Source organism: Lolium perenne, chromosome 7, assembly GCF_019359855.2.
Source record: "Lolium perenne isolate Kyuss_39 chromosome 7, Kyuss_2.0, whole genome shotgun sequence".
Classification (NCBI taxonomy): Eukaryota; Viridiplantae; Streptophyta; class Magnoliopsida; order Poales; family Poaceae; genus Lolium; species Lolium perenne.
In genome coordinates this window covers 125,599,974-125,623,339 of record NC_067250.2, presented here as the reverse complement: position 1 = coordinate 125,623,339, position 23,366 = coordinate 125,599,974, and the positions used below count along the sequence as shown (strand labels likewise).

General features: G+C 40.6%; 1 non-coding gene across 1 annotated transcript; it reads right to left on the bottom strand.

Annotated features, from left to right (window-relative positions):
• Positions 1-202: 202 nt before the first annotated feature.
• On the bottom strand, positions 203-280 carry LOC127318582 (small nucleolar RNA snoR117). The gene has a single exon (XR_007861985.1). It is a non-coding gene; the product is annotated as a small nucleolar RNA snoR117 (small nucleolar RNA).
• Positions 281-23,366: the final 23,086 nt, after the last annotated feature.

Genomic DNA, 23,366 nt, shown 5'->3' with positions numbered 1-23,366 from the left:
ACAAGGATGCACAGGCCGTATGTACAAACCGCCAATGCATGATAATTATCTCCCGGATCGCTCTTGGCAACGTACAGCACTGAAGTCGCTACAGAGATAAGCGCATCAGAGACTCTAATTTGTTGCCTGGCTAGATTCACTGGATCTCGACACAAAAAACAAAGAACAGAGAGAGAAAACCAAGAACGAATATCAGATCGAGGGGCCTCAGAGATACATTAGCAAATGTGAATCATCAGAGATATCAGATGGTACGGACAAATTGTTCACATCACAGGCCACGATCAGAGATACAGATTGATTGAGACGAGAGAGAGGAAGAAAACGAGGCAGGGAAAAACGACCGACGATCTCACCTGTGGGCATTGCTGGCCCCGGCGGCGGCTGGTTGCGTTGGATGGTGAGGGTATGAGGCGGTTTATATAGTGCTGGCCTCCAACCCTAGTTCCCATCGGCGTGCGGGCTGCGTCTTTGGAGATGAGATGATATCGTTTTCAGGCCCATAAGACCACATGGGCATACTCAAAGCCCAAACGAGCTAGTGGGCTTGTAGTTAAGAGAACAATTTTAGCTGTCTAGCTCCGACAGAATTAGGCCTGCAATGACAGATACAGTCATTCTGTTGTGGCAGGAAAAAACTTCGCACATGCATGTTCTGTAGGGTTTTTCCATAACATAATCTATTTGTTTAATCCATGTCCTCAAACTTTGTTGGTTATATTTATATTTTTTAAGGGATTATATTTCTTTCTCTCCTGACAAATATTTATTTTCTTCTTCTTTTTCCTTGTACATAATCTTTGACAAATATTTATTTTCTCTCTTTTTTCTTCTCTTTCTTTTTCTCAGGGGATGGGATCTCATTCCTTTCTTGCAATCTTTCTCATACCCTATCCGCTAAGTACTAAAACATTCACTCCCTTCAGCTCCAACTAAGAGGGGAAGCTCGTACTTGTCTCATAAAGCTTATGTTAGGATATTTAGTTTGATTGGGGTACCTTCGGGCTAGCTTGTAGATTCTTTGGAATCTCATTGTATTGAAATCATAGATAAATACATATACTTACCGATATGAACGCAAGCAAGCACATCTTATCTCTATGAGCATCTCCATAATACTGAGAAGGCGAGTCTTGAGAATGACAATATCACTTAAGTGCCTCGTTGTTGAAGAAAATGTTTTCTCCCACCGAAAGAAAATTTCGCATCTTATGAGACACCAAATTTTTCAACCTAAGGTTTGATTCTTAGGACTCAATGTGTGAAGATTTTAGCCGGACCATGATATGCGGTGGGGACTCACTACTATTGTTGAGACCCAGGTGGTGGAGGTGTTAATGGAGGGCCCTGTGTCTACAGTGGTGGCTAAGATTGTTGCAGAGGTGATTGTCACCATGATGACATGATGATTATATACATTTTTGTTGTAGCTAGGGATTACAAATTTCTTATGGCATGTATATTTTGATGAGGTGGTATGTTCTTCATCATGTGACGGTGACCTTGTGGTGTACATAGGATGACACCTAATGTTAGTGGTAGGATGAACTTATGATCCACTTCCGATAATAATCATGCATACTCCTCTTAGTTTATGATTTGTTGTGAACTTATGATGATTTGATATGATTTCGTTAATATTTGTGATGATTGTACCTTACTTCTTCTGATGATGATTGTGCCTTACTTCTTCTTCTTGTAACATGTGAGTGGTATTTGATGTTCCGAGGGAGAATACAAAAGTCTACGATTTGTCAAGCTAAAATCAATGGTTACATGAGATATGATACTTCGAAAGATGCAAAAGGAGTACTTGAGCTTTTTATGCCTATAGGCAAATGAGCATCTTAGGTACTACGCCCATAGTGTAATATGCAATGGCATAGTAAACTCTTATGTAAACCATGATAAGAGCATCTACAGTCGGGTCCTTCAAAAAACGTCCGGCACGATGATTTCGGACGCATTTTGGGACCGCGCCAGATAAAAAGAGACCAAAAAATTATATACAAAAAAGAGGCCCTTCTCAGCCGTGTCCCTCAAACAGCGTCCGGATGCATGTATTTTTTAAGGGATTATATTTCTTTCTCTCCTGACGAACACCAGCATTACACCGATGTTCACGCCCGTCACAAGCATCGCCATGTCGTCGACCACGAAGACGAACACCACTATAACACCGCCGGTCACAAGCATCACCACGTCGCCGATCATGACGACGAACACCACCATGACACCGCCGTTCACGCCCGTCACAAGCATCACCATGTCGCCGACAACGGATCTGGATACCACCATGACACGCCGGTCACGCCGGTCACAAACATCACCACGTCGCCGACCACGAAGACGAACATCACCATGCCGCCACCACCATGGATTATCACCTCTCAGTTCTCACCTATCATCACCACATCGTCATCCATGAAGATGGCAAGCGAGAGGTTGAGCAAGAGTACTCCAAACTATACTCACACATATGTACAGATTACATATACTAGCGAGTCATTTATCTATTTGTGTATGTACACCGAAACAAAAGTCTGTTAACATGAAAGTCATGCGTAATGGTGAGGTGAACCTACTCTTCAAAGGAAATTTCAACCGGTTAAGCGTGTTCGATGAATTTGGCAAAATTTGCTTAAAAATTCGTACACGAAATTGATGATTTACGACTGACGAAGCATCTTTTTTATGTGCAGCTTATTTTGATTCGAAGTATGGTTGTGTTAATTTGAAAAGAGGGTGTGTGAAGTAGTGTAAGTGAGAAGGTTGCACACGATAGCCGGCTGGAAACCCTATCTGAGTCGTTGCTTGATGTCTACGCACGCTTCTATTCCTGTAGACAGTGTTGGGCCTCCAAGAGCAGAGGTTTGTAGAACAGCAGCAAGTTTCCCTTAAGTGAATCACCCAAGGTTTATCGAACTCAGGGAGGTAGAGGTCAAGGATATCCCTCTCAAGCAACCCTGCAATTAAGATACAAGAAGTCTCTTGTGTCCCCAACACACCTAATATACTTGTCAGATGTATAGGTGCACTAGTTCGGCGAAGAGATAGTAAAACGCAGGTGGTATAGATGGTGGTAAACGGTAATTGCGATCTGAAGTAAATATTGCAGGAAGTAAAGATGCAGTAAAACAGTAAATAAGCGATGTTTGCAGTATTTGGAAACAAGGCCTAGGGATCCCACTTTCACTAGTGGTCACTCTCAACATTGCAATCATAATTGAATATAAATATAAGCACTTCATCATACTACTCTCCTGTTGGATAAAGAACTCAAATTCATTGGGCAAGTGTGCAAAAGCACACCTCAAAGGCGTATTCCCAAGTACTAATAAACACCCCACACTGTCACCGTGAGCATTCATAGGAGGTACTAACACACCACAATTTATAAGGGAGTTACACACGGCGCACACACTGTCACCATTACACCGAGGTCACAGTAACTCCAAAGTTCACATAATGAAGAACTTGAATAGCATATGACATCTAGATTGCAAAGCCTACGATCACATAGATGAACAAATAAGTACTACTCTCAAACACTCTCTTGTTGGATAACAAACACCATTCATTGTGTAGGGCTACAAGAGCTCCCTCAAGCCGGAGTAAACAAGCTCCACAACATCCGGAGTTCATATTTAAAGTAACCTCTAGAGTGCATAATAGACAAGAGTAACATCTACATATTCATAAAGATCACACCATGGGAGAGAGAGATGAACCACATAGCTACCGGTAGAGCCCTCAGCCTCGGGGGAGAACTACTCCCTCCTCATCATGCACTACAAGAAAAGTTCTGATAGACAATGTCTCAAAATCGTCCGCTAAGGGGTATTTTTCGTCGCCTATGGGCCTAACCCGACGATATGGGTTCTGTTGTGGAAACTGCGTCAGGCAAAGTCCTACGACGATTTTTTCGGTCCGTCGCGCTTGGGCGCCCTTCCGCCACGGAAAATCGGACCGTTGCCCAAGTGTTTCCGGGAGCCCGTTGATCGCGACGTCATGCAACCGACACATGGCGACGCCGCAGATTAGCGCGATTAACGGCGTTAACCGGCTGAAACCCCGTGGTAGATGGTAGGCCCACACGAGGCCTGCCACGTCTTAAGCGGGCCGGCCCATTAAGTTTACGGGCCGGGCCAGCTGACTTAGTTTGACCGGTCAACTATATAGCTGGGCTGGTCCATTAGTTACGTGGGCCGGGCCTAACCTCTAAAGTTGACTGGTCAAAACTAAGCATGTGGGCCGGGTCGAATGCACTCGTTTGACCGGTCAACAGGCAAAAGGGCCGGCCCACAAGACATGTGGGACCCACTTTCCTGTTATCGGGCCGGCCCATTTAATAAGTGGGGTCCGCCTTAAAGCAAGTGGGCCGGCCCAAAAAATTATTGGGCCGGCCCAATTAGCATGTGGGTCCCACTTTCCTGCTATCGGGTCGGCCCATTTAGTACGTGGGGTCCACATTAGATCAAATGGGCTGGCCCAACAAGCCAGTGGGCCGGGCCAAAAGCACCGGTGGGTCCCACTTTCCTGTTAAAGGGCCAGCCCATTTAGTATGTGGGGTCCACCATATAGCAAGTGGGCCGGCCCAACAAGATAGTGGGCCGGGCCAAAAACACAGGTGGGTCCCACTTTCCAGTTAAAGGGCTGGCCCATTTAGTATGTGGGGTCCACCATATAGCAAGTGGGCCGGCCCAACAAGATAGTGGGCCGGGCCAAAACACTGGTGGGTCCCACTTTCCTGTTAAAGGGCCGGCCCATTTAGTATGTGGGGTCCACCATATAGCAAGTGGGCCGGCCCAACATGCTAGTGGGCCGGGCCAAAAACACAGGTGGGTCCCACTTTCCTGTTAAAGGGCCGGCCCATTTAGTATGTGGGGTCCACCATATAGGAAGTGGGCCGGCCCAACAAGATAGTGGGCCGGGCCAAAAACACAGGTGGGTCCCACTTTCGTCTTAAAGGGCCGGCCCATTTAGTATGTGGGGGCCACCACAAAAGCAATTGGGCTGGCCCAACTATTTAGTGGGCCGACCCAGTAGTGGGTGGGGTCCACCTTAAAGCAAGTGGGCCGGCCCAATAAAAGTGTGGGGTCCACAGTAAATCAAGTGGGCTGGCCCAATAAGTAAGTGGGCCAGCCCGTTTAGTTGTTGTTTATATGCCGGCGTAATAGGCGCTTTAGGATTTTGCGGGCCGGCACATATGTGATTTCGCTTAATTGGGCCGTTTAAGGGATGGGAATTCGTGATTTAGCTACGAGAATATTTACGCACATTGATTTACGTCGGATAGCCTCACTTACCACAAGCACCAAAGAAAAAATGCGCGAAAGAACTATAAAAACTAACTAAATATTACATCAGCTGCAAGGCATTGAAAAAATATTACAGAACCCAGAGAAATTGAATAGTAATTAAACCTAGCAATACAATGAAGGGATCCGGCAAATCTTTTAAGTTGTCCATGCAGCACCTATATCTGAAACAAAGACATTACAAGTTAAGACAACAACAATGGAAAGACAAAGACACTACAATATTGTTTGCCAAAGAATTTGGAACTCATCATTTCGTCGTTATAACAAGATCATTGTAATGCGCACAATAAGCAAACAAAGAGTGCATGCCGCATACCAACAGCCAATATAACAGAGCATGTTAGAATGAAACAAATAGACTTACTCTTGTCGAGTCCCATGCAAACCAACATGTTCGGGGAGTACAAAATTGGCATGAACAACATAGTAGCGGCTATAAATTTTGTAACAACGATCGAGCAAGATGAAGTTATGATGGCTACATCTACAGAAAGCAGGAATGTAAACCAAAAATAGAAGTTACGATGGCAAAAGCTAAAGAGGAGGGAATGTGAACCAACATGTGCCAAGTGCAATTACTTCATTTTGGCCGTGAACTAAATAATACTCCCCGAACTTAAAGTGAAGGGGATGCAAATCAAGATGTTTCGGGATATAAACTTGTAATGAGCAACACATAGAGGATAGTTAATGCTGGAGCTTAGGATGGACCAGATACAGAATATAGTGGGATCACCTGTGAACTATTATAAGAGGGAATGCAAACCAATATGTTCAGCTTTCCATATGTGAGCGTCATGCCAAGTCAGAGAAACAAGTCAATAATGCAGCTTTTGAAGAACAAGATGGCACGCAAAATTATTATCTAGTAGTATGACAAGTTTATTTGTACTACAGGCTAGATAGCAGAGTGATAGCATGCCAAACTAAGTCCTTACTTTGTTAGCTTACAATGAACTAGATACAAAACAATGGCATCACCTGTAGTACAGGGAATGCAAGCCAACATGTTCATGGAGTAAAAAATTGGCACAAACAACATAGTAGCAGGCCATAATTTTTGTAACAACGACTGAGCAAGATAAAGTTATGATGGCTAGATCTACAGAGCAGGGAATGTAAACCAAATATAGAAGTTACGATGCCAAAAGCTATAGAGCAGGGAATGCGAACCAACATGTGCAATTACTTAAAATTGGCCATGAACTAAATAATAGCAGGATGTTACTATAATACCTATAATTTTTGTAACAACGATCACAAGATAGAAGTTATGATGGCTACATCTACGAGCAGGGAATGCAAACCAAAATGTTCAATCGCTTAAAGTTAGCAATGAAGTAGAAAATAGCAACGTGTTACGGTCATAGCTAGGAATGAACTAAAAGAGCTTCAGACAAACAAGCATCTGAACCCAGAACATGGCGCTAAAACAAGGGACTTACATTAGGAGAAGCACTCTGTGGGAGTCACAACAGATCTTCCTGGGGTTGATAGATCCGGTGATGAAGTACGCTACATGTGCTACTTGGGGTTGGAGAGACGGCCATTACACTTCATGATTACTCATCTCATCTGCAAAAACGTAACGGCGCGTCGTTAGCACAAACAGGTTCCCCCAAGATTAAACAAGAACTTGCAGGCAAGCAATAGAAAAGCGACAGTAGAAGAGTTTAGATCATGCACAGCGGTGTCGGTGAGCAAGATCCGATGCGGTGGACGACGGATCCGGCGAAGCGGCTCAGCTGAAGCGACTGCGGTAGACTGCTGGATGAGCATATGGTTTCGAGGTACGGCGGGGATGATCCGGTCCGGTTGATGACGGCGTTGATGAAGCGGCTCCGGCAGGCAGCCGGCTGACGAGGATCGCGAGGGCTCGGGTAGACCAGGAAAGTCCGGCGGGGATGTTCCGGTGCGGTGGTCGTGGAGGTGGGAGAGAGGGACTTGGGAAGTTCCGGCGGGTGGTCTGAGGGAAATGAATTTTTTTTGGGAGGGTCTCCGGGCTAGGGAGGTGGTGATCCAAAAAATGACGGGCATACCCCCCACCAACCGACTTTGCTGCCATCTCCACAGGGGTAGAATGGGAATTTGGAAGCGTGTGAAATTTTTGTATTTTGTGGGCGGGAAGTTTTGCCGCTATGAGATTTTGAATTTGGCTACCGTCCAAGTATAATGATAAAAAATTGTGACACCGTACTAGTACCTCTGTTCAAGGCCGAGTGCAAAATCAAATCATCATCATATTAAATACCGGTTACTATCATCGTGATCTATCTTGTTATCCCATTCAAAAACCCGTCTGAAATATTTCAGGATTGGCGGGAGATTTTGCCGCCCGACTGAGATTTGATTTTGAATATGGCTATGGTCAAGTAATATAATATAATACTAATATAAAGACGGTACACCTGGTTAAGTACTAATTGCTCTGCTTCGGCAGTCAAGGCCAGCAGCCACATCAAGCCATCATCATTACAAACAAAATCAGTCAAATCTAGAAGCTAGTATACGAAAAATCACAGCAGCATAATAAATCCAGAAAACTAAGTACGGAGTATAATACATCAACTGCATACAACAGCCAAAAGCAGCCAATAACAATGTTAATGTTCACGACAAACTAATCTGAAAATAATACAAGACGCAATGTATGGCCAACATGAAGATTAGGATACCCCAAGAAGAATGAATCTGATCTTCATTCAGCATATATTTCTTCGTCACTCCATTCTCTGATCTGAAGGAAATATTCATTGAACTCCTTCCGTCTGCAGTGTGCAGCCAATACATCCTCCAAACGGTATGGCCTTTGTTCATTTCTCATACCATAGTTTCCTAATCTATCCACACGTATTGGCCACTCATCCCAGGCCTTTATATCATCAAAGTACTCTCTGATATAACCCAAATCTGCGTAGTAGATGCAGCCGGTCGAAGTGTCGGGTGCACTGGTGTCGACGGAGATACACCGGATATAATGGACGAAGAAGGCACGACCGCCAATGTTATTGACGGCATGGAGAGAGCGGCTCTCGGTGTCCACACGGTACACCAATGGTTGACCTTCCTCCAAATGCTTGTTGTCCAACAACACAAGCAGCAGAGCACCATCCGACTTCACAAGGTAGAACTTGTTATTTCCAAGTTCGGAAATGAAAATAGTGTATCCATGTTGACACTTTGCTCGCGCTGCTCCAACTGGACATTGTTGGTGCACACTAATTTTCCGAACTCAAAATTGTTCACAGCTATTGCATACAGTTCACCATTGAACGGGGTAATGCAACGCAGAGAATGGTGCTCGGTCGAAAATCTTCCTTCTCCCCAGTCTTCATCTATACCCTTAGTTGGAGTGCTCTCATCGGCCCAAGCAATTTCCGCCGGGTAATCTTTGGAAACGAAGACCATAGTCGGGGACTTCATTACAGCGACTGACTTTAGAATAACATATGGCATATGCGCCTCAAACCTAGTATTCAATGTCTTTGTGAGTGGGTTCAAAAGCCGTATCTTGTGCGGCTGGTTCTTCTGGGCAAGGACGATGACGCCACGGTAAAAGCCGACAAAGTAGTATCTAAAATATATTGATGAAGATAACATTCAGCACTAAGATGTTTACGATTGAAAATAAAAATAGATTAACTCTATAGATATGGAGGAATTTGAACCTTGCATGAACTTCCGTTAGATCGATGGTGACGTAGCGGGATGTGCGGAGGTGGAGGAAGGTGAAATCAGCAGCGCGTGGAAGGACGTGTTCTACCATGATCCATTCATGCGAGGTGCACGTCGGGCTCAGGTAAACCTGAGCGCCAATTTCTACAAACTTGCCTCAAAGCAGAGTAGGTGTCCATGTACTCCTCGTTCGCCAGTAAGCAGTCCCCGATCTTGTGAAGTGGTCCGTCAGCCCTGAGAGAGGCCCAGTCCACGGAGGCGCCGCGCTTGGATGCGCCGCCCTCGGAGGCGACGGTCTCGGGGGCGACGGCCGCCGGCGCATTCTTCTTGTCCATCGCCGGCAGGGAACGCGCGTAGGGTGGTTGGTGTTTTTTCATTCGATTTGGAGAAGTTGATGGGACGTGAGAGTCGTGGTTGCGTGCGTGAGTGAGAATGAGACTGTGTGCAGAGGGAGGGACAGAGGGGCTCTGTACAGGCAACGTGACGGTTGGTCTCGGCAGTTTCTCAAAAAAGCTAGACGTTTGGTCTCAACACGCGCACCGCCTAACCGCTGCGCACCACGACACGCGTCCGTGGTACTGCACGTCTGCACCGTTACGTGTACTCAGTTCTACCGTCGAGCCTTACACTGGAAAAATATATGTACTCCGTACTCAGTTTTCCCCTCGAGTATAGTGGCTAGTGCAATATACTCAGTTTTACCCTCAAGTGGCTGGTCAACAGAGAGTCAACAAATGGGATTAAGTTGTCTAATTGAGTAATTTCATGCGCAAAAAAATAAAATCATAGTGCCTCCTACTCATGGAGTCTTGTTAAGAAGAGGAGGTCTAACACGTGGAAAAGAGAATAGCACACCACAGGTCTGAAATGATGGAAAGGGCTAGGCAATCCACTTATTATAGATCTCAACAAAAACCACATGGAACTAGTATATTAAACTTATGCAGTAGCCAACGCAACCAAAAGTCAGAAGTGCAGGCTGAGTCCCAAAGGCACAACACAATACGGAAACTTGCAAACTTATATAAAAGGGGCTATGCAACCCACTTATACACACATTAACAGCCATCCTCCTATGTGACAAGAGAAATTCAACACTGGATTCGGAGGCAGGCACATGAAGCTTTACAAGGGCCAATGAGGCACCAACAAATTAAGGATGAATTGAACCACACCATCAACAATTCAAACTCGAGACCTTGGCTCTAATACCATTTAAGTTCAAACTGATTGAAAAGGCTAGGCAACCAATTTATAAAACATCCACAGAGTTGATCCCAGCCGCAGATAAATGCATCCACCAACAAAATAGGAACATTGCCTCAGTCTCAGGAAAATTTCACAATACCAAGGTACTCACATGTCAATGACAATGTTCATCTCCAATTGTCTATGGCATTTTATTAGTCTTTGAGAGATTATAACGAACTTGATTGGCCTCCTCCAGTAGGGCATCACATGCTTCTGATCTCGATCTCAACATATCAACTTGGTTTCTTAACACATCTGCTGCAGCTCGTTCTATTTGGAGTTGTTCCTCTAGAACTTGTGCAGAGAAAGACTTGGACTTGGACTTGGACTGCAAAAACCCAGCATTTCGCAGGAAAGTGTTTTTGGTGATATCTTTATTTTTAAGTACCATGGTAAATGTCTCCATACATTCTTCTAGAGTTTTTTCCATACCGTCTTTCCAGGGTTTTGCCATCTCCAATTTCATATTTGCCTGAAAAAATTTCAGTCGTGTAAAAATTAAAGTTATTACAGAGAAACATGCAGACGGTAGATTTAATGTGTATGAACTACTTTTAATCCTACAAGTTGGTATGCCTGATTACACATCAAATGCATTTTCACAAAAACGCCTAAAAGATCATATTGACATGCCCATTATTGCTCCTACAAATTGGCAAGTGTGTCGTTAAAAAAATTAAATCATAAAGAAGACTTACAATAACACTTTCTCATGAGTTCTCCTATCACATTATGTTTGTTCTTCTGGCATGCCTCGAACTGCTCTGCGTAGTCATCTCTTTGTCTGGTTGCATGTTGTTTGCATGATCTACTTTCTGCATTTTTGTACAATCATATAGAAATCAAATAACGTGGTTAAAATGGAGGATGGAAATATAACATGCACATGGAGTTCTACACAATTTACGAGTAACATATGTAGCAAGATCTGACCAGCGGGGCATTACTTTTTGCAAGAGATGCCCAACCAAGTGACGAGATCCTGTACGGCTTGGTAAACGTTGTTTCAAGCGGTTAGCCTGGTTCCTTTTAGACAACGTCTGCAAAAAGAGACTAGTGAGACACTGGCGCAAAATAAGTATTCGGAATTTGATCTGGTTTCACGGTCCTCATAAGCCATACCACATTCATTGGATCAGACCAGTGCTTGACAAGATCTCCCCACTGCTCGTCAGTCATACAGGGTGCAGGAGACTTTGCTCGAACATTGGCAGTAATCTGGCCAGTGAAGTATGTCGCCTTAAGCTTATAGCGGTGCTGGCGCAACAATTCTTTGAATATGGAAGCGATGACAAACTTTACATCCTCATTATCCTCATCGAATTCAAACCTTAACTGTTCAGAACGGTGGAATGATTGGTGAGTTATATAGCATAGAAACAACAGTAAGCTACAAGAAATGGGACAGATCAATGTAGAATAATTTATCATTACCAGGAGAAGCATGACTTACATGTAAATTATGCACTAAACTCTCGAACTGTGAAGGGGTGTCAACGTCTTTGCTTCCACAATGGGAAGGTAGGAAGTTCATTCCTGATAAAATAGCCAATATGTGATACAAGATATGAAGATTCATGCGGATGAAGTGGCCTTCTGCCACCTACAATAGATGTGATGCGAAATCTTGAACCCATTTCGGAAATCTTAGCTGCAAGTTTTCTTCCTACCGTTGGCCCCCTCATTTTTATTGATCGTGGCGAACCTACCAAGTTAATCATTACATCAAGCTATCATGGTATATAGATACATAAGGGAGCATTAAACTACAAGTCTTGAAAAAAGTATTACCTTTTTTGGCGTGGGTCTCGTCATCGGGAGAGGAGTTGTCTTTCGCAGGACTAAGGGTCGGAGGGAGATCATCACCGGTTCGGCTGGTGTTGTGGCAGACTGCTTGTTTGGACATTTGAGGTTGTATCATCTGGGACTACCATCATGTGTCATTGGACATTATTACCTAACACCACTCCGATGATGCCAATTGTTGGCTCGAATTTCTTTGTGGAAACTGGTTACATTGGCAATTGTTCTTTGAGAAATAGTATTGGCAAGCGGTGGTTGTGGAATGTGTGGGCTACATGCTAGGGCTACTTACATGCGATTCGATGGTTTGTGGTTTTTACGAGACCTTTTACATTATCATTCTTGGCCTGTTCGCCACCTCGTGTCGGTCTTTTGTTAGACCTTGTAATAGGAGGAGCGGCACGAGCATCGGGCTTAACCTTTTTTTATTACGCACTTTGTCACCCATCCTCCGTATCAGCTGAGGTTCTGTTGAGTGTTATTCCTCCTGTTAGTTCTTGAAAAGTTCTTGCCCGAATCTGCGGATACTGTCACACATAAATGATATTTCAATGTACAATATTATATGATGATGATATGCAGATGGAATGGAAAAACAGTAAGGCAACATATGCAAAAACATATATGATGCGTTAACTAAGCAGGAAAAATGTAGTAATGAGATTGAACATGGCATGGGTAACATATTTGGTAGGACTGGGATACAACAAATGGAAGTTGGGACAAATAATTCGATGATAGGACAGAGAAAACTCACCTTGTTGTGTTGCAGAGGATAGTCGACCAGGGCATCTTCCTGAGTCAGCTCGCCATCACAATCAGCAGGATCAAATTCTGAATCAGAGGAATGTTCTGTATCCTTTGTGAGGGACGTGGGTGGCGTTTTTGCACTAGACCTTGTAGAAGGATGTAGTGTTAGGCCCAACGAGGCTGCAACTCGGCTATTATGCAGGATAGTTTGCCTCCGTTGCTCTTCGTACTCATTCTCGAGTGGAAGACCTAACATGCATTGGCGAGAAATGCGAGATGAGATTTATCATGGAACTGTGCATGTAAGAACAAATTAATAGTAGCAGTGAGACTGCTCAAAAGGTGTAATGACAAACAAACTATGGCTCAAAAATAATTGATGTTCATATTGTCAAGCTTCATGCACTAGCCAACGCAACCGGAAGTCCGGACTGATGGAAAGGGCAAACAAATTATGGCTCCAAAATAATTTACGTTGGGCAACAGAGGGCAGCAGCAACGATTTTTAGGATAAGTATGAATGTCAAGCTTCATGCAGTAGCCAACGCAACCAAAAGTCCGAACTGATGGAAAGGGCTAAGCAATCCACATATACACTCAAACACATATAAGTGTCATTTCATGCCAATGGTTAACCATATGGAATGGCGTGTGCTTAATATAATTGCCTAGGGTCTTCCAAGTTCCAACAGATCGGTCTATTGGATGAACTTGCAAGAGCATGCAATTCGAAATGGTATCAGACCTACAAGGTCCTGAGTTCAAATCCTAGCAAGTAGCAACGCAGTATTCAAAATAAATATTTCCAGCCTTCCTAAAAAAATATCTAATGATACATGCCTAAGGCTCGGTCTATTGAATGAGCGGTTTATCACTTAGCACCACAAGTTGGGGATTTTTTATCACAAAACACCAACATTTGGGGAAATTATTTCACATAACACATTATTTGTCATTAGTTGGCTTGACAAGAGCATCACCCTACGAGCGTGACACCAATTCTACGATGCGTGAGCATGTTTGCTACAAACAAATGAATTTTGGTGTGAAATTTTGTAGACACTCTGTGGAAATGAGAATATGAGTCACACTTGTTACATATGCTACACACAAAATGAATTACCATATGACAAATATTCATTGAAATTATAACCACACAAGAACATGAGATTTGGGTAATATATTCTGTACCAGCATAAGGTTTTGATAATGTGTACCAATACAACTACCCTGGACATAAGATTTTTTTGAACTGTCTGGACATAAGATTAAACTACTAGTGTTGACAAACAGCTTTGTATTTAGCGTTTAACAGAAAATACCACAAAATAAAGTCTAATTGTCTTTCACCTGCTGTCACTCTTAAAGCGACGGTGGCACTGAAGTCACTAATGGGCTATCAAACAGAGATCATGTATTCTCAGAAACAATTACCCCAAATGTTGGTGTTTTGTGATACAAATTTATAGGGTTGTGGTTACGTGATAAAATAAAATCCTGAACTTCTGGTGTTAAGTGATAAAACCTCATTGGATGAATCTGGCTAGAGCATGCAATTCCACATGGCGCACAAAGAGTTGCAAATAGAAAAAATACAGGCGATTTAATACTATCAATAAATTGCTCTGCTAGCTTGGTCGCTATCATAACCTTTGTAAAACGTACTACCACCATCCCGAAGTTTTTACCAAAAATTATTATTAACATGCAAAATACAAATTTAATATCATTAAATAGATAACGAATATATTTTCGTAAATGCAGTATCTACGGAATATTATATTTCTTGATAGATTGTTCTGAAAGTTTGGTCAAACTTTACGTGGTTTGACTTTTATAAATAAGCCTTCAGGTTTGGGGTGGAGGTAGTATACTTCAAACCCCAAAAAGTACCGCACAGATGTGATATTTGGAAAAGAAAAGCGTAACGAAAGCGGACATAAGCTCTGCCTCTTCATCAGCAGATGTAAGGTTACGATCAGCAGAGTTCCGAGATAAAAAAAAATACAGGCAGTTTAATACTATCAACAAATTGATCTGCTAGCTTGACTGCTATCATAACCTTTGTAAAATGCATACTTCAAACCCCCAAAACATATCACACAGAAGTGATTCTCGGAAAAGAAATGCATAGCGAAAGCGGACATAACCTCGATCTTCCTCTCGATCAGCAGATGTAAGGTTGAGATCTCATATAGCTACGCGGCAAACAACTATCTACACTGATCTAATATCAGCAAGAATGCATTGCAAGAAAGCAACGAAAACTAGTGTCAGAAATCAAATGCATATAACAAAAGCGGACATGTAAAGTATTCATCAACCTTCGTCTGAGGCCAGGGCGGATTTACTCTTTGGTTGGGGGTGGTCGACTTTGGGGCCGCGTTTTTTGCCCATCTCGATCTCCGGTGAGGTGGACTACAGAGTCGGGGAAGCAGATCCGGAGCAGATATGGCGCGGTCAACGTCGGCGTCGAGGATGCAAATCCGGCTTGCTAGACAGCAAGGGAGGTCCGCCGGTAAAACATGGTCGGTCACTACGGTGGCCGGTGAGGAGGCAGTGATGGTGAGGAGGGGCGGTAGGCACGGCCGTCGTCGTGGGAGTGTGCCTGGTAGAAGCATGAGAAAGATGTGGTGTTCGAATTATGCTCTGCAGGGAAATATCCTCTGTTGACCGAAGTTTTATAGGCCGACGGGCAAACCGCAGGTTTTGGGGTAGCTTGAAAATGGGACGCGCCAACAATTTCGGCGCGTGTTTTGCGGCAGAGACGAAAGTCACCCATAAGAAACTTTCCTCATGGAATACCTTTTGCTTGTTGGTTGGTCGTGTGGACAATATATATAGTGGGAGATGCCCATAGCTAGCTAGGCCATTCATATCAAACTCGAGTGATTATCACTAAGTTTACAATGAATATATTTCATGACACTCGCTATTGGCCGGATAGTAGAAAATATATTTCATGAATATCCCATATTAGTTAATTTATATTATTTCAATTGCTAAAATATTTTCATATTCTTTTAGAGTTCTAAAAACACACTACACAATGACAATGGATATTACCACTACCTTCTAGGTCCCGGCCATCAGATTTAGGGCTCCTTTGATTCATAGGATTTGCATAGGAATTATGTAGGATTTGGTTCCTATGGAAAATTTTCCTATACATGTTGTTTGATTCATACGAATATATCCTATAGGAAAAATTCCTATGGAAATCTTGTAGCGTAATTCCTATAGGAAAAAAAACATTAGCTCATACCTCATGAAAAATTCCTTTTTGCTTCAATCAAACATACTTCATCTTCCTATGGGATTCAAATAGACATGCCATTTAATCCTATGACTTTCCTATTCCTATGCTTTTTCTATCCTTTGAATCAAAGGAGCCCTTAGAGAAAAGTAGCTTAGCCAGAGATTTAGACCTTTGTGCAACAAATACATGAGTTGGTGATATGTGCAAAAGAACAGGTTAAGCGAGTGTTACGTGCAACAATGACAACAATAAGTGGAGTTTCGTGCAAAGGATAAAAGGTGCAAAAGGGATCACACGGAAGGAGAAAGAGAAAGGGAGAGCAGTGCCTCACGGGGACGCTGTTATTTATGGTGAAAAGAAATGCTTCACTTTTTTCGGTGAGTGATGTTGACTGGCACACAGGGTTTCAGTTCTGTAGACCTGCAGTGCAGGCTACGCGCCCGTCTAATATTCTTTTTTTTCAGCGACAAACGGGAGAGAGAGAGAGAGAGTCTTGACGATGCGTCTTTACTGGACAAAGAAGATTGCTGGGAGTTTAACTACCTACCGCACATGACTTGTGCTCACTGATGTGTGGGACCTACACGCATGGGAACCACACGTAAGTGACCGGCCTACTTTATTCTAGGGGTGCCCGTCAAGCTAATACATAGTCTGCAACATGAAACTCTATTCGCTTATAAAATCTGAACTTTGAAATCCAATTTAATTTAAGTCTATTATTGGTCATATCAAGTATAAAATTACATTCTGAAACTTGTTCAACGCTTTCTCATAAATTATTATGGTAGTTTTTTAAAATCAAATGCTAATTGATTTGAGATAAAAACATATATTATTGCACAACAATGGGATATTAAAATATCTATTTGTAAATAAAATTAAGAAGTCAATGTTGTGGTAAGTTAGGAGGTTCAAAGGGTAAACCAAATATAACGTTTTGTTCAATCTCATAGTTAATATTACCAAGTTTGATTCTCCCTGGACAGCTTTGTTATAGTGTTTCCTAATTGGGCATGGTGGTGCATCTTGCCATTTCTAACACTGTTGATGACTAGACTTTTCAAGTTTTCGGTATAAAAAATCATTTTTCATTTTCTAGATGATAAAATATGTTTATTTTGTGCATGGGGTAGATAAAATATGGGTCAAAATGGCGCATCTACATTTTTAAAATAAATTAGGCCATATTTTAATGTCAATTCCCAAATTTACGGTTTTTAGTGTTTTCTAGCTAGTTTCGCACATTTAAATGACTGTATGCTGATTTATTGAAAGTAAATCAAATTTGAATTGTAGGTGTGTTATAACTTGGCCCTACAAGTCCCCATAAATCATTTTTAGATACATATTACTTACTATATATAGAAACCAGTGATAGTACTAAAATATTCAACCCCTTTGCAAGGATAATCATGTCGACCATTTTGACCTGGTTTAGAAATAAATAAATGAAAATGAAGAAAACCTCAAAAATGAAACCCTTCCGCATGGAGTGTGCTTGTATGTGTTAGTTGACAGGGAAAATAATAAACATGTGATAGGGTAGTGAAAAACAAAATGTCTTCACACAAAGCAGACTATCGTGTATGAAGATTCCTGGTTTGCAAGCCAAATGATATAGTTATGGCCATATTTGTGGCATAGTTTGTTACAATGTGCCCAAATTGGGCATGGTGGTGCATCTTGCCATTCCCAACAATGTTGCTGACTAGACTTTTCAACTTTTCGGTATATAAAACTCATTTATCAATTTCTAGATGACAAAATAGGTTTATTTTGTGAATGGGGTACATAAGATATGGCTCAAAATGGCGCATCTGCATTTTTAAGATAAATAAGACCACATATTAGTGGAAATTCCCAACGCTTTACGTTTTTTAGTGCTTTCTAGCTAGTTTCACACATTTAAATGACTTTATGCTGATTTATTGAAAGTAATTCCAATTTGAAATGTAGGTGTGTTATAACTTCGTCCTATAAATCCCCAAAAATCATTTTTGGATACATATTACTTACTATATACAGAAACATGTGATAGGGTAGTAAAAAACAAAATGTCTTCACAAGACGGACTATAGTGTGTATGAAGATTCATGTGCTTTGGTTTTCAATTTTTTATTTTTTTCTAAATGTTTATGCCCATTTGAATCTTGGTCAAATCCTAGGTTTGACCAAGATTTAAGCAAGTTTAAAACACATGAAAATGAAAAGGTAAGCCTGGATCCTTCTTAGTCATTCTAAAATGAAGCTTTTGGGGGGTTTTTGAAATCTCAATGTTTGAAACCCAAAACCACTTCTCTTCATATGGTTGGCTTCATAAGAAAGAGTTTAGGGTTAGGGGTAGATACATGATTTGTCGGGTTTGAATATGTCTACTACTTGTTTATCAATTTGAATGCTTACTATATATATGACTTAAGAATACTATGTGCTTTGGTTTTTCTTTTCTATTTTTTTTGATTTTTTCTGAATTTTTATGCTCATTTGAATCTTGTTGGTCAAATCCTAGGTTTGACCAAGATTTAAACACGCATAAACATGAAAATGAAAAGGTAAGCTTCGATCCTTTTTAGTCACTCTAAAATTAAGCTTTTGGGATGTTTTTGAAATTTCCATGTTTGAAACCCAAAACCACTTCTCTTCATGGTTGACTTCATAAGACAGAGTTTAGGGTGTTAGGGGTAGATACATGATTTGTCGGGTTAATTTGAATATGTCTAGACATGCATGCTTATTTATCAACTTTAATGCTTACTATATGACATAAGAAGATTATATGTGTGTTGTATTTTCATTTTTTTGTTTTTTTCTAAATTAATGTTTATGCCCATTTGAATCTTGTCAAATCCTAGGTTTGACCAAGATTTAAACAAGTTTAAAACATAAAATGAAAAGGTAAGCCTGGATCCTTCTTAGTCATTCTAGAATGAAGCTTTTGGGGGGTTCTTGAAATCTCAATGTTTGAAACCCAAAACCACTTCTCTTCATGGTTGACTTCATAAGACAGAGTTTAGGGTGTTAGGGGTAGATACATGATTTGTCGGGTTAATTTTAATATGTCTAGACATGCATGCTTATTTATCAACTTGAATGCTTACTATATGACATAAGAAGACTATATGTGTGTTGGTCAAATCCTATGTTTGACCAAGATTTAAACAAGCATAAATCCTGAAAATGAAAAGGTAATTAAGCTTGGATCCTTCTTATTCACTCTAAAATTAAGCTTTTGGCGGGAAGTTTTTGAAATTTCCATGTTTGAAACCCAAAACCACTTCTCTTCATACTTGACTTCATAAGACATATATAGTTAAGGGCCAGGGGTAGATACATGTTTTTTCTGTTTTGAATATGTCTAGACCTTGTTCATATCGATCAACTTGAATGCTTAGTATATATATATGACATAAGAAGGCTATGTGCTTTGGTTTTCATTTTTTGATTTTTTCTGAATGTTTATGCCCATTTGAATCTTGGTCAAGTCCTAGGTTTGACCAAGATTTTAGCAAGTTTAAAACACATGAAAATGAAAAGGCAAGCCTGGATCCTTCTTAGTCATTCTAAAATGAAGCTTTTGGGGGGTTCGATCTTGAAATCTCAATATAATGTTTGTAACCCAAAACCACTTCTCTTCATGCTTGACTTCATAAGACAAAGTTAAGGGTTAGGGGTAGATCGATACATGCTTTTTTCTGTTTTGAATATGTCTAGACCTTGTTTATCAACTTGAATGCTTATTTTATATGACATAAGAAGGCTATGTGCTTTGGTTTTTCATTTTTCTGGTTTTTTTTAATTTTATGCCCATTTGAATCTTGGTCAAATACTAGCTAGGTTTGACCAAGATTTAAACAATTTAAAAACATGAAAATGAAAAGGCAAGCCTGGATCTTTTGTAGTCACTCTAAAATGAAGCTCGTGGGAGGTTCTTGAAATTTCCATGTTTGAAACCAATACGACTTCTCTTCATGCTAGACTTCATAAGATCGACCGAGAGTTTATGGTTAGGGGGTAGATACATGATTTGTCTGGTTTGAACACATGTTTAAACCTTGTTTATCAACTTGAATGCTTACTATCTATATGACATAAGAAGCTAGACTATGTGCTTTTTTTTATTCTTCTAATTTTTTTGAATTTTATGCCCATTTGAATCTTGGTCAAATCCTAGGTTTGACCAGGATTTAAACAAGTTTAAAATATGAAAACGAAAAGGTAAGCCTGGATCCTTCTTAGTCACTCTAAAATGAAGCAGCTTTTGGGGGGTTCGATCTTGAAATCTCAATATAATGTTTGTAACCCAAAACCACTTCTCTTCATGCTTGACTTCATAAGACAGAGTTAAGGGTTAGGGGTAGATCGATACATGCTTTTTTCTGTTTTGAATATGTCTAGACCTTGTTGATCAACTTGAATTCTTACTTTATGACATAAGAAGGCTATGTGCTTTGGTTTTTCATTTTTCTGATTTTTTTGAATTTTATGCCCATTTGAATCTTGGTCAAATACTAGCTAGGTTTGACCAAGATTTAAACAAGTTTAAAACATGAAAATGAAAAGGTAAGCCTCGGTCCTTCTTAGTCACTCTAAAATGAAGCTTTTGGGAGGTTTTTGAAAATTCCATGGTTGAAACCCAAAACCACTTCTCTTCATGCCTTACTTCATAAGACATAGTTTAGGGTCGTTAGGGAGTAGATACATGATTTGTCTGGTTTGAATATGTCTAGACCTTGTTTATCATCTTGAATGCTTACTATATGACATAAGAAGACTATGTGCATTGGTTTTTCATTTTTTCCGTTTTTGTATTTTCCTGCCCATTTGAATCCTGGTGAAATCCTAGGTTTGAGCAAGATTTAAACAAGTTTAACACGTGTAAACGAATAAGTAAGCATGGATCCTTCTTAGTCACTCCAAAATGTACCAATTGATAGATTTGTTAACTTTGCTTCATGGAAAAATTAATGTCATGTAAATGAGTTAACTTGGATTTCCTACCCTTTAGTCCATAGGTAACTTTGTTCTAATGCACTATAATAATCAACTGAGTTTTTACACAACAGGTCTGTCACTTACGTGTGGTGCCCATGCGTGAGGTCCCACACTTCAGTGAGCACAAGTCACGTGCAGTAGGTACGCAAACTCCCAGCCATCTTCTTTGTCAAGAGAAGACGCATCAGGATGCGTATTGGAAGTCTCTGGGTCCTTCAGGATCCTTCGGTTGTCCCTCTCACACAAAAAAAACCTCTCTCATTCTCGGCCTCGCTCGACTCGCTCGCTCGCTCGCTCGCACCTCCTGCTCACTGACAAAACCTGCACAACAGTCAACATCATCACCCGAAAAAGGGGAGACACCATAATGCACTCCCTTCTTCACTACTTCCGAGTGATCCCTCTTTTTCCTTCGAGTTTCACTCGACGGGCAAACACACATGTGCTGCATAGTAATAATAAAAAAGTAGAAAAATCGACCTACGGATCTATGATTAAATAGGTTAATCTAGGGTTTTGCCCACTACTATAGATCAAGTTCAAAAATATCCAACTACTGGTTCGATTTTGGGCTACTAATGTGCGTTGGTTTTTTATTTTTTATTTTTTTCTGAATGTTTATGCCCATTTGAATCTTGGTCAAATCCTATGTTTGACCAAGATTTAAACACGCATAAACATGAAAATGAAAAGGTAAGCTTCGATCCTTTTTAGTCACTCTAAAATTAAGCTTTTGGGATGTTTTTGAAATTTCCATGTTTCAAACCCAAAACCACTTCTCTTCATGGTTGACTTCATAAGACAGAGTTTAGGGTGTTAGGGGTAGATACATGATTTGTCGGGTTAATTTGAATATGTCTAGACATGCATGCTTATTTATCAACTTGAATGCTTACTATATGACATAAGAAGACTATATGTGTGTTGTATTTTCATTTTTTTGTTTTTTCTGAATTAATGTTTATGCCCATTTGAATCTTGTCAAATCCTAGGTTTGACCAAGATTTAAACAAGTTTAAAACATAAAATGAAAAGGTAAGCCTGGATCCTTCTTAGTCATTCTAGAATGAAGCTTTTGGGGGGTTCTTGAAATCTCAATGTTTGAAACCCAAAACCACTTCTCTTCATGGTTGACTTCATAAGACAGAGTTTAGGGTGTTAGGGGTAGATACATGATTTGTCGGGTTAATTTGAATATGTCTAGACATGCATGCTTATTTATCAACTTGAATGCTTACTATATGACATAAGAAGACTATATGTGTGTTGGTCAAATCCTATGTTTGACCAAGATTTAAACAAGCATAAATCCTGAAAATGAAAAGGTAATTAAGCTTGGATCCTTCTTATTCACTCTAAAATTAAGCTTTTGGCGGGAAGTTTTTGAAATTTCCATGTTTGAAACCCAAAACCACTTCTCTTCATGCTTGACTTCATAAGACATATATAGTTAAGGGTCAGGGGTAGATACATGCTTTTTCTGTTTTGAATATGTCTAGACCTTGTTCATATCGATCAACTTGAATGCTTACTATATATATATGACATAAGAAGGCTATGTGCTTTGGTTTTCATTTTTTGATTTTTTCTGAATGTTTATGCCCATTTGAATCTTGGTCAAGTCCTAGGTTTGACCAAGATTTTAGCAAGTTTAAAACACATGAAAATGAAAAGGCAAGCCTGGATCCTTCTTAGTCATTCTAAAATGAAGCTTTTGGGGGGTTCGATCTTGAAATCTCAATATAATGTTTGTAACCCAAAACCACTTCTCTTCATGCTTGACTTCATAAGACAAAGTTAAGGGTTAGGGGTAGATCGATACATGCTTTTTTCTGTTTTGAATATATCTAGACCTTGTTGATCCACTTGAATTCTTACTATATATGACATAAGAAGGCTATGTGCTTTGGTTTTCATTTTCTGTTTTTATTTTATTTTATGCCCATTTGAATCTTGGTTGAATACTAGCTAGTAGGTTTGATCGACCAAGATTTAAACAATTTTAAAACATGAAAATGAAAAGGCAAGCATGGATCTTTTTTAGTCACTCTAAAATGAAGCTTCTGGGAGGTTCTTGAAATTTCCATGTTTGAAACCAATAGACTTCGTAAGATCGATCGACTTTATGGTTAGGGGGTAGATACATGCTTTTTCTGTTTTGAATATGCCTAGAACTTGTTCATCAATTTGAAATTTCCATGTTTGAAACCCAAAACCCCACTTCTCTTCATGCTTGACTCCATAATACAGAGTTTAAGGTTAGGGCCAGGGTAGATACATGATTTTTCTAGTTTGAATATGTCTAGACC